Consider the following 11,461-nt stretch of genomic DNA (forward strand, 5'->3'; position numbering starts at 1 on the left):
TCCTGAGAATTCTAAGATAATGGATGTGAAGTGCCTGTAGGGATTCAAAATATGAGAGCTATATTTAACTGTAAACTGAAGTTCAGAGAAGGGACCTGATTTGTCCAGGGACAAGAGGCTAAGGGGCAATTTCCCTCCCTCAAATCTCAGTATCTCCAACTAGTCCATGGAAAAATACACTTCACGCCCAGGAATGAGCTCCTCATCTCCCCTCCCTATGCCCACCCTAAATACACATTGAGCTAAGGTTGTCTCACCACAAATTCCTGTTTTCTCTTTAACATTCCCAAGGTGATAAAGTGGCCTCTATCCTTCTGAGGACTTGTATAATTTTTATGCTCTGTTATACATTTTGTCTACTTTTAAGCATGTCTGAGGGCACTTATGCTTTCCTTTTTCTAGCAAACACATTCTGTCTTTTTTTTTTTTTAATATATTTTATTGATTTTTTACAGAGAGGAAGGGAGAGGGATAGAGAGAAACATCGATCAACTGCCTCCTGCACACCTCCTACTGGGGATGTGCCTGCAACCAAGGTACGTGCCCTTGACTGGAATCGAACCTGGGACCTTTCAGTCCGCAGGCCAACGCTCTATCCACTGAGCCAAACCAGTTAGGGCACATTCTGTCTTTTTAAAAAAAGATTTGAAAGTTGACTTTAGAGAGAGAGGAAGGGGAAAGAGAGAGCTAACAATGGAGAGAAAAACATTGGTTGGCTACCCCCCATACACACTCCAACTGGGGATCAAACCCCCAACCTGAGTTTGTGCTCTGACTGGGAATTGAACCCGCTGCCTTTTGGTGTACAGTATGACGCTTCAACCAACTGAGCCACACCAGCCAGGGCAATCTTTTTTTCTTTTAAAAAATATTTTTACTAAACAAGTAATATATGATCATTCAAGAAAATTAGATCAACCAAAGGACTTGTATGCATGCATAAAAGCCTAACTAGTGGTCACGGACAACAGGGGGGTGGGGGCATGCATGGGGAGGGGTTTGGGATGGGAATGGGGGGATGAGGACAAATATGTGATACCTTAATCAATAAAGAAATTAATAAAAAAAGAAAATTACATAAACTACTAAAAACATAAGACCATTTTTAAAAAGTATTTTTTTATTGATTTTTTACAGAGAGGAAGGGAGAGGGATAGAGAGTCAGAAACATTGATGGGAGAGAAACATCAATCAGCTGCCTCCTGCACACTCCCTACTGTGGATGTGCCCAAAACCAAGGTACATGCCCTTGACTGGAATCGAACCTGGGACCTTTCAGTCCGCAGCCCGACGCTCTATCCACTGAGCCAAACCAGCCAGGGCACAAGACCATTTTTGCTACTGATCAAATTCCTTCACTTGCCAAGTAACAGAATCCCAACCTAAGCCAGTTTCATCAACGAGGAACCTATGGCTCACAATAGCTGACAAGATAGAAGGAAAAACACCAGGCTTTAAGGTCTTGGAGACTGGAACTGGAGACACGGTAGTCATAGGATTTGCTTTCTCTCATCTCTCCTTGTCTCAATGTCTCTTTGCACAGTTTTCCTTTCTTTTGCAGAGTGATCTCTACCTGGCAGGAAACATGGTGTGGGGCAGCCCCAGCTTTCCAACTGAACCCAGCAGAAGGAGAGCTGTATACTCAGGGAGGGACTCTGATGGGTTCTGCTAGAGTGACATGCCTAACCCTTGGCCCCAAAAACTTGCCAGAGATTGAGATACTATATTGGGCAAATGTACTGTCATGGCAGCCACACCAGAGTCACAAGGAATAAAGAGGGGTATCTTGCCCAAAGGAAATAGGGGTGCTAGGCAGGCGTGAATAACAAATACATCCCAGCTCTGTTCACATCAATTAGAAATAGCTAGTGTTAATATTTTGTGGTACATATTATTTCATACTTTTGTGGATACATATACACATATACATTACTTCCTACAGACCCCACCCCCACAACGAGCATATTTCAAGGTACTAAAGCAAAAAATGACTCAAGGCAGGTCAAATTTATGAAGAGAAAAAGGAAATAATTTTCTTCTCTCCTTTGTTATTAAAAAGATGACAAAGAATTTATCTCCATCAACTCTTGAACCTGACAGAAAATAAGCCATTGGAGGAGTGAAAATGGAAGAAATCACAGGGAAAAGATGGACAGGTTTATAAAACATTAAAACATTCTTTTGCCCGGCTAGCGTGGCTCAGTGGTTGAGCGTCAACCTATGAACCAAGAGGTCTCAGTTTGATTCCCAGTCAGGGCACATGCCCCTGTTGTGTGGTGTGTAGGCCCCCCGTTTCGGGGTGTGTAGGCCCCCTTTGCGGGGTGTGTAGGAGGCAGCGATTAATGATTCTCTCTCATCATTGATGATATTCTCTCCCTTCCTCCCTCTCTCTCTCATTCTCCCTTCATCTCTGAAATCAATACAAATATATATACATATATATATATATATTTTTTTTTAAAGATAAAACATTCTTTTAATTTCTGTTGCTGGAAACAAACCAAAAAAACCCATACCCTACTCCAAAATTATAGCCAACAGTAAAAGGCAAACTTCAGACTGGGAAATATTTTATAGACAATGGGTTAATATTTCTATTAAGTAAAGAACACATAAAATGGGTAACAAACAGATCAAGAACCCAATAAATAGGTGAAACAATAAACAAGGAACAATTTCTACCTCACAAGTAATTAAAGTACAAACTGAAAGAGCTCATAGCCTTTCAAACTTGAAGTTTAAAAAACGGGTAACACTAAAGCCTGGTTTTTCTGTGAGCAATGGATAATTCTACATTTCTGGTGGGAAAATGACTTGTTAAAAATATTTTATAAAGCAAATTTAATGGGGGGGGGTTGGGGGGAGCTGAGTGGGAAGGGTGGAGGAATTGAGAAAAAACTTATGGACACAAATAACAGTGTGGTGATTGCAGAGGGGGAGGAAGAAGGTGGAGGAGGGTATGGGGGGGATAAATGATGATGGATGGAGACTTGACTTAGGGGGGCGGTGAACACACAATACAGTGTACAGATGGTGTGTTGTAGAATTGTGCATCTGAAACCTGTGTAATTGTGTTAACCAGTATCACCTTAATACGTTAAATAAAAAGGAACAAAAAGGCAATTTGGCAATATGCATCAAAGACTTAAATAATGTCCAGGCCTTTTTGAGCCAGGAATTCCTCTTCTGGGAATCAATTTCAAGAAAATAATTCTGATTAGGACAAAGCTATCTGCTTCAAGATGTTTAAAGAAATATTTTTGGTGTGTGTGTACCAATTTGGTGTTCAATTATTTAAATTATATTTAAACAACAACAAAGAAATGGAATGGGTTTGCATGTCATATCCATCACATCTTTTCTCTCCTTCTATTGAAACAGTGATGGCACATTAAAAGACATTTGAAATCAAACAGACCTGGGTTCAAACTCCACTTCCACCCCATACCTGCTATGGAATCTTGGGTAAATCATTTCACTGTTCTGAGTCTGTTTCTTCACCCATAACATGGCATAATCATACTGGTAAACATATCTACTTTGTAGCACTATTTTGAAAATTAGACAACTTAGAAAGTGCCTTTCACCTAGTAGGCTAGTTCTTTTGCTGTCACTTGTGTTCCCAGGATATCCCTAGTGCATAGTAGATGCTCAATAAAAATGCATCAGAGGAGTTTTCTTCTCCTTTTCTATACACCAGCTGTCCCTGGATAACGGCTTGTAATATTATTTCTTCTTCCATTCTTGAAGCCCCCCATGTTGTAGTCAAGCTCTAAATTTGGAGTTTTCCTTCTGCCTTCAGGTGTCCACTCCTACTTCTTACGCTGTCAGGAGCAACCCATCTTGAAAGACTCAGAGATCCTTCCAATATTTACCAGATCTCCCTGATCTCTCTTGGCTAATACAGGCATATTTTGGAGCAATGATTCTTGTGTTTTTCTCTGATTCTCAACCCACAGTACAGTGGAACCTCGTTTCTCAAACTTAATTCATTCCAGAAGGCTCTTCGAAACCAAATCATTTTTTCCCATTAGAAATAATGTAAATTGGATTATTAATCCATTCCAGACCCTCAAATGATTCCCTGTTTTAACTTTCTTATATACAGTACATGTATATTGTACTGTTCAATTTATAAACACTTTAAAAACAAAAAAAGACATGAAATATAAATGAAAATTTAACAAAAGGAAAGGAAATGTAAAGTAAAAAATGAAAATTTAACAATAATTATAAGCAGCAACAAAAGCAGAAAAACATGAAAATGTTCATAGTAAAATATCCTGAGATTTTAACAGTAGTAAGCTGACTCATATTTGTGCATTCTCTCATTTGTTTGTCACCTGAGAGATGCATGATTGATCATGCAGGTATCAGCATGAAAAGGTTTTCAGGCTGAGAAGCAAATTGTTCAGAAATGAGGTTCCACTATACCTTTAATTTTGTATGTGGTAGTGCTGGCTGGCCCAGAGAGGGACAGTTAGAATAGGGCCTCTAGAGTCTAAGACTTGGCTTTCAAAACTAGCTCACCACCAGTTATCTGATCTGTCCCTTCCCCTTTTTGTATCCTAGTTTCCTCATCTGTAAAATAAGGGTAATAGTATTACCTGTTCTTAAATAGGGTTGTTGAGAGGACCAAATGAGAGAATTCACAGAGAGGGCTTGGAACCATCCTAGCTTGGTCCCTTGCAGAATCATTCTCCCAGAGTTGTGTTTTAACAACATGCTCTGAGTGTTCATCAAAGGTTGTGAAAAGAAGTCACACATGAAACTCGATTTCTATTTGCTGTCAAATTTATGGAGAATGTTATCAATATACTAGAGGCTCCATGCATGAAATTTGTGCATGGGGCGGGGGAAGTGTCCCTCAGCCCAGCCTGCACCCTCTGCAATCTGGAACCCCTCGGGGGATGTCCGACTGCTGGTTTAGGCCTAACAATTGGGACTGCTGGCTCCTAACCACTTGCCTGTCTGCCTGTCTGATCGCCCCTTAACCGCTCCCCTGCTGGCCTGATTGACACCTAACTGCTCCTCTGCCGGCCCGATCACCCCCAACTGCCCTCCCCTGCAGGCCCAGTTGCCCCCAACTGCCCTCCCCTGCAGGCCTGGTCCCCACAACTGCCCTACCCTGCCGGCCATCTTGTGACAATGTGGGGGCAGCCGTCTTGTGATGATGTGGGGGCGGCCATCTTGTGGAGGCCATCTTGTGACTACATGGGGTGGCCATCTTGTGATGACGTGGGGGTAGCCATCTTGTGACAATGTGGGGGGTGGCCATCCTGTGACAACATGTGGGCAGCCATCTTGTGACGATGTGGGGGCGGCCATCTTGTGGAGGCCATTTTTTTTTTTTAATATATTTTATTGATATTTCACAGAGAGGAAGGGAGAGGGATAGAGAGCCAGAAACATCGATGAGAGAGAAACATCCATCAGCTGCCTCCTGCACACCTCCCACAGGGGATGTGCCCGCAACCAAGGTATACGCCCTTGACCGGAACCGAACCCGGGACCTTTAAGTCCGCAGGCCGATGCTCTATCCACTGAGCCAAACCGGTTTCGGCTGGAGGCCATCTTGTGATGACATGGGGGCGGCCATCTTGTGACTACATGGGGTGGCCATCTTGTGATGACGTGGGGGTGGCCATCTTGTGACAACATGGGGGCGGCCATCCTGTGACGACATGGGGGTGGCCATCTTGTGATGACGTGGGAGCATCCATCTTGTGATGATGTGGGGCGGCCATCTTGTGATGATGTGGGGGTAGCCATCTTGTGGTGGCCATCTTGTGATGATGAGGGGGTGGCCATCTTGTGACATGAGGGCATGAGGGTCAATTTGCCTATTATCTCTTTATTATATAGGATGATTTCAGTTGAGAAATTTCTCCAGCATAAGAAATTATTGGAATTTTTGCCAGGAAAACTGGGAGATGTCCTTTCCTTTGATAGCAAACATTCTGAGGCTGATTCATCCTATTCCCATTTTGGCTTGTTTTCCAGGAAGCTTAGAGCTAAATCTGATGCTTAGTAATCCTGATAGGCTTAACTTCATATTGGTATTTTATGAAATTTATTGTACACATTTTTAATTTTAAGCTTTCTCAACTTCTTTTGAGAGAGGGAGAGAAAGAAAGAAAAGAAAGAAAAAGAAAGAAGAAAAAAGAAAGGGAAAGAAAAAAGGAAGGGAAGGAAGTAGGTATAGTTTGAAAAGTGTGCTTGGCAAGCCACATGCTCACTGTATCAGCTAGAATATAGGTTTGGTTTCCATAACAAACACCCAAAATAATTGTGGCTTAAATAAAATGAAAGTGTATAACAATCAGGCCATAAGCAGTCCCAGGCTGAGATGATGACTACAAGATAAGAGGGATCCTGGCTTTTTATCTTTTTTAAAATATATTTTTTTATTGATTTCGAAGAGGAAGGGAGTGAGAGAGAGAGATAGAATATCAATGATGAGAGAATCATTGATCGGTTGCCTCCTACATGCCCCACACTGGGGATTGAGCCCGCAACTCAGGCATGTGCCCTGACTGGGAATCAAACTGTGACCTCCTGGTTCATAGGTCAATGCTTAACCACTAAGCCACTCTGGCCGGGCATGGCTTCTTATCTTGTTACTTCACTGTTCCTAGGGTTTTGTCTTGACCACATATTTCAAGATGGCTTCCCACCATGTTTCATGCCAGCCAGGAATGTGGAGGGCACACCTGGGGCACATAATCTCATTGTTACACACATCTCTTTCTCTTACATTCTATTGGTCAGAACTTAGTCACATGATCATACCCAAGTGCAAGGGAAGCTGGGATATTTAGTTTTTCAGAGGCATATGTCCAACTAAAAATCAGATTTTGAAGGACATCTACCAGTTTCTGCCACATCCGCTGTCTCAGATGTATTTCTTTGCACATAATTGTACTCCTGTCTGCCCCAATTTCACTTTCAGTCCCTCTAGTCAGTCCAGCCTCCATGCTGCTATCAGAAGTGCTTTCTGATTCAGAGTGCTATTATGGCATTCCCCTACGCACAAACCTCCCCTGGCTCCCTACTTCCCAGAAAAGTGATTCCCAAACATTAATATGCATCAGGAATCACGTGGAGGACATATGAAAGCAGAGAGGACTGGCATAAGAAAATACGAAATACTGCCATTTGCAATAACATGGATAGACCTTGAGAGAATATTACTCTAAGTGAAATAAGTCAGGCAGAAAAAGCTAAGAATCATAAGATTTCACTCATATGTGGGATATAAAACTGAGACTGGTGGATACAAACAGCAGTGGTGGTTGCTGGAGAGAAGCGGGTGGAAGGGTTGGGGGTGAAGAGGACCTAATATATGGTGACAGAAGATGAATAGACTTTGAGTGGTGGACACAGTGCAAGATGCAGATCTTGTAACATAGAAATGCACACCTGAAACCTATGTGACCCTATTAACCAATGTCATTCCAATAAGAAAAAACAAGCAAACAAAAAACAGAGAAGGCTGGGCCACAGAATTTCTGATTCATTAGGTATGAGACCTGAGAATCTGTGTTTATTAGGTTCACAGGCAATGCTGATGCTACTGGTTCAGAGAGCACGTTTTGAGAAACACTGACCTCAAAAATAAAGCGAATGATTCTTGCCCTAGCCGGTGTGGCTCAGTTGGTTGAGCATTGTCCCATGCACCAAGAGGTTACTGGTTCGATTCCTGGTCAGGGCACATGCCCGGGTTGAGTTTCAGGCTCAATTCCCAGTGGGGGGCATGCCAGAGGCAGCCCATGAATGTTTCTCACATCAATGTTTCTCTCTCCCTCTTCCTTCCTCTCTCTCTAAAATCAATAAAAACATTATATATATATATAATATATATATATATATATATATATATATATATATATATATATATATATCCATGCTTCTTTTTTTTTTTTTTTAAATATATTTTTATTGATTTTTTACAGAGAGGAAGAGAGAGGGATAGAAAGTTAGAAACATCGATGAGAGAGAGACATCGATCAGCTGCCTCCTGCACACCTCCTACTGGGGATGTGCCCGCAACCCAGGTACATGCCCTTGACCGGAATCGAACCTGGGACCCTTCAGTCCGCAGGTCGACGCTCTATCCACTGAGCCAAACCGGTTAGGGCTCCATGCTTCTTAATCTGCCATTCACAAGCTGTTCCAGCCTGGTCTCAACCTACTTTCTAGCTTCATTTCTTATCCTTCCCCTCCCCCTCTACCCAGCCTCCAGTCACACTGAAGTTTTCATCTCTCTAAGCAGGCCAGCTGTTCACACCTCTATGCCTTGCTGTTTCTTTTGTCTGGAATGTCTGCTGACCCAGCACCTTCCTTTTCACATCCTCCCTGATGCCTTTGATGACCCTGTAGACTTTGTACATTCTTCTATTGCTTTGTGTTTTTGTCTGCCCAGCTGTCTTCCCGTATCTGGAGTCTTAGTCACCTACATTGCTCTCAGCCATAGCAACAGGGTCACTGAGTGAGGAAACAAGAGTATGAATGTGAAAATGAAGGTGAGTATGTGGAGTGACTAAATGAACTAGGAGAGTGAAGAGATGAAATGATGAGCTAATATACAAAGAAATGAGTCATGGTCCGTTTGTGCTTGGTTCTCTCCATTGAGTTCTAGGCCCCAAATATGGAATTTACTCTCTTATCAGGTTTCCATTAAATTCCAAGTCCTAGCCATCTCTCCCTTCTTAGCAGGAATCACCTGGGACCCCAAATCCACTGAGTTTGTCCTCCAGAGTGTGCAGGGGCTGGGGACCCACACTGGGTCACATTCTTTCTCAGGGCTTAACCTCCACCCAATCATGCTTGTTTTCACTCACCGTGGTGTTTCTGAAAGTCAGAAAGTAAGACATTTCACACTCTGAAGAAGAATGATAGGTGGATGCCTTTCAGGGCCAAAGCTTTTTTTTTTTTTTTTTTTTTTAATATTTTTATTGATATAGAGGAAGGGAGAGGAAGAGAGAGAAACATCAATGATGACAGAGAATCACTGATCGGCCGCCTCCTTCATGACCCCTACTGGGAATCGAGCCCACAACCCGGGCATGTGCCCTTGACGTTAATTGAACCCAGGACCTTTCAGTCCTCAGGCCTATGCTCTATCCACTGAGCAAAACTGGCCAGGTCAGGGCCAAAGCTTTTTGACCAAACTAGTGATAAGATGTCAGGATTGTTTCAAATTTAAATTGGAGCCTTGAGATGCTGGAACTAATCTCCCCCCCTCCTCACAGGGAACCCAGCTTCCTCTGAATCCCATAAAGGAGACCTCCTCTGGCTACAGCAGACATGGTTATGGCTATAAGAAGGGACTCCCTGTCCCACTGTGGTTGTCAGCTCTGTCAGGGATGGTGCAGTCTGGGGCTGGTAACTTCTTGCACTAAGGCTATGTAACTTCAGAAGGCATTGCACCTCTTTGAGCTTCAGTGTCCTCTTCTGTAGGGTGTGATATTACGACTCACCTGTAGGTGTGTGGAGAACATCAACTATGACATAAGCCCTAGCTGGTTTGGCTCAGTGAATAGAACATTGACCTGAGGACTGAAGGGTCCCAGGTTTGATTCCGGTCAAGGGCATGGATCCCCGGCCCTGGTTGGGCCGTATGTGGGAGGAAACCAATCGAGGTGTCTCTCTCACATCGATGTTCCTCTCTCTCTCTCTCTCTCTCTCTCTCTCTCTCTCTCCTCCCCTCCCCTCCCCTCCCCTCCCCTCCCCTCCCCTCCCCTCCCCTCCCCTCCCCTCCCCTCCCCTCCCCTCCCCTCCCCTCCCCTCCCCTCCCCTCCCCTCCCCTCCCCTCTCCTCTCCTCTCCTCTCCTCTCCTCTCCTCTCCTCTTTCTCCCTTGCCCCCTAAAAATTCAATGGAAAAAATATCCTCAGGTGAGGATTAATAACAACAAACTAGGACACTAAAAGACACATTAGCCTAGGCCTATGCAGAGTCGGGATCACCAATATCTTGTCCCACTGGAAGGTCTTCAGGGGCCATAATATGCATGGAGCTGTCATCTCCTATGATCACAATGTGTTCTTCCAGAATACCTCCTGAAGGACCTGCCTGAGGCTCTTTTTTAAAATATATTTTATTGATTTTTTACAGAGAGGAAGGAAGAGGGATAGAGAGTTAGAAACATCAATGAGAGAGAGACATTGATCAGCTGCCTCCTGCACACCTCCTACTGGGGATGTGCCCACAACCAAGGTACATGCTCTTGACCAGAATTGAACCTGGGACCTTTCAGTCCACAGGCCGACGCTCTATCCACTGAGCAAAATCGGTTAGGGCCTGAGGCTCTTGAAGAGGTGTCACTCCTTTCAGAAATATGTTCAGGGTGGCTGGCACCATTTTGGGTCTCAGCCATCTGGGTTTCCAGATGACCTAATAAATTCGTAATTCTTTTTTTAAAAATATATTTTTATTGATTTCAGAGAGGAAGGGAGAGAGAAACATCAATGATGAGAGAGAATTATTGATTGGCTGCCTCCTGCATGCCCCCTACTGGGGACTGAGCATGTGCAACCCAGGCATGTACCCTTGGCTGGAATCAAACCTGGAACCCCTCAGTCTGCAGGCTGATGCTCTATCCACTGAGTCAAGCCAGCTAGGGCTCATACTTATAAAAAAAGAAAAGAAAAGAAAAGAAAAGAAAAGAAAAGAAAAGAAAAGAAAAGAAAAGAAAAGAAAAGAAAAGAAAAGAAAGAAAGAAAGGAAGGAAGGAAGGAAGGAAGGAAGGAAGGAAGGAAGAAGAAAGAAAGAAAGAAAGAAAGAAAGAAAGAAAGAAAGAAAGAAGGAAAGAATAAAAGATGTTCAGAGTGGCTTACTTGATTTTTATTTCTTAAAATTTTTATTTATTGATTTGAGAGAGAGAGGGGAAGGGAGAAACATTCATTTGTTGTTCTACTTATTTATGCATTCATTGGTTGATTCTTGTAAATACCCTGACCAGAGATCAAACCCACAATCTTGGTATACCAGGACAATGCTCAAACCAACTGAGCTAACTGGCCAGGACCTTTCTTTCTCTTCCTTTTTTTTTTTTTTAATCATAGATTGCGTGTAAACAGATAATGCACCATGAACATTCCTCTCTGTTAATGAAAACCTTTTGGTGTTGGGGTCCATGTTTTCAAACTTTTTAAGGAGCTTGTTGAGGTCTGCAAAAGCTTCTGCTAAACCCTTCACTGTGAATTTTCTTGGGGGTTCTTTTTATGGGACAACTGTCACATATGCAGTATGTTATTGGCTGAAACATCATTATGCAATGTATGACTATATAATACCTACTTTCCCCTTCTAACAATTCTTCTAATTTGGGGGCCTCAGGTTCCATCCTACCTCCTCTGCAAAACTGTCAGTGTTCCTGTAATTCTACCAATGATGCCTATCATTCTTATGATCTGGCCTAATGAACATGGAAATGAGATGTTAATTAAGAACAGGGGG

This window comes from Plecotus auritus, assembly GCF_963455305.1.
Source record: "Plecotus auritus genome assembly, chromosome: 6".
Taxonomy (NCBI): Eukaryota; Metazoa; Chordata; class Mammalia; order Chiroptera; family Vespertilionidae; genus Plecotus; species Plecotus auritus.